Source organism: Penaeus monodon, chromosome 28 (assembly GCF_015228065.2).
Source record: "Penaeus monodon isolate SGIC_2016 chromosome 28, NSTDA_Pmon_1, whole genome shotgun sequence".
In the NCBI taxonomy this organism is placed as follows: Eukaryota; Metazoa; Arthropoda; class Malacostraca; order Decapoda; family Penaeidae; genus Penaeus; species Penaeus monodon.
In genome coordinates, this window is record NC_051413.1 from 1,052,016 (window position 1) to 1,053,325 (window position 1,310).

The following is a 1,310-nucleotide window of genomic DNA, read 5'->3' on the forward strand; positions in this document are numbered from 1 at the left end:
TTCGTTTTCCCATCTGTAACAGAGCCTTAAAGATCTACTTTAATGTCAAACTGTTGCTGTCCCTTTTTAAAAGAATTTTCTCAAGGTTTTCTAACAACCTACGGCGTAAAACCCACATTTTAGCGCAGCGGTTTTTATTCATTAAAGTGTGGCTTGAAAGACCTGTTATGTCGTTCTAAATATACTCTAAAATCCCACTATGGGTTCATGTTTATCACTAATCACTGGTTATAATGGAGAAGTCGACAATAAACATTACAAATTGGACGAAAGACAATTCACTAATTAGCGTATTAACCAGTGAGGTTAAGTGGCAAATATTGTACATTTTGAAAAATACTACAGATGCGGGTGATTCGCGCTGTTATCCCTGGTGGAATAAAATGTAAATGAGCAATTCTGGTTCTGGTGTTTTTGTCTTGCCTCTTCCGGTGTTTCATGATATTAGATACGTAATATCGGAAAAGTTTAAGAACATTCGCTTGGTAAGCCTGGCATGTTAGCCTTCAAGATCATAACTAAAACGAGAATTGGCACTCGAAGGATTTTGAGTCTGACATCCCTACAATAAACAGAGGTAAAGTGTAAACATCCCAAGAGAGGAGAAATGAAACAGAAATGAAGCGGTGTCACTTCCAACTCTCTTGTTCGACGGTCGTGACGCTAAGCGCTGGCTTCTCTTGTCGCCAACTTATCGCTCTCCTAGAGTGAATTCTAAACTGATGAAGATGCAAGCGGAAAGCTGTTTACATGATGCTGGTAAAAATTATAAATTCGTTAGCGTTTTCGAGCAGTCCCAGGTGTCATGGCATCACGGGAGGGTATGCTACGAGCTGCTGTTGTCCTTGGGTAAGGGCGCTCCAAGATAGAATGCGTGATTCTGTTATGAAAAAACTTCACATATCTGATGTATCCTTATCCTTAAACAGAAGCGCATGGGTACGAAAGTGCTAAGTGCATTTGTGCTGTTTGTCCATCACGCACTGGCTTATCTGAAGTTTTTCAGTTGAAAGTTCCATACGATGGGATGTTCATTTATTTATTTTTTTTATCTCAAGTAGGGTGAATATTTCATTTCATTTCAGTCGGGTTAGTTTTGGTGCCATCATAAACACAAAACTGGGCAATGCACCCAGCAGCAAAGCACAAACACCTTTATACGTTGCCGTCGTCGGCTGAACTAGTCATCTATTCGCTACGGAAACGTTACACGCGAACGGTAGAGTTGAACATGTGTAACTATCAGCTGATGACGCGTTTTTCATTTGTTTTGTTATAGATATTTTGGATGTAGGATCGTGATAAAGTTA

The 1,310-nt window shown here is 39.8% G+C and overlaps 1 protein-coding gene across 1 annotated transcript in view; it reads left to right on the forward strand.

The window, feature by feature from the left end:
• The window catches only part of LOC119591258 (bestrophin-2-like), an 18,436-nt gene that overhangs the window by 10,274 nt on the left and 6,852 nt on the right, over nt 1–1,310 (forward strand). The gene's annotated exons all lie outside the window — the stretch shown is intronic.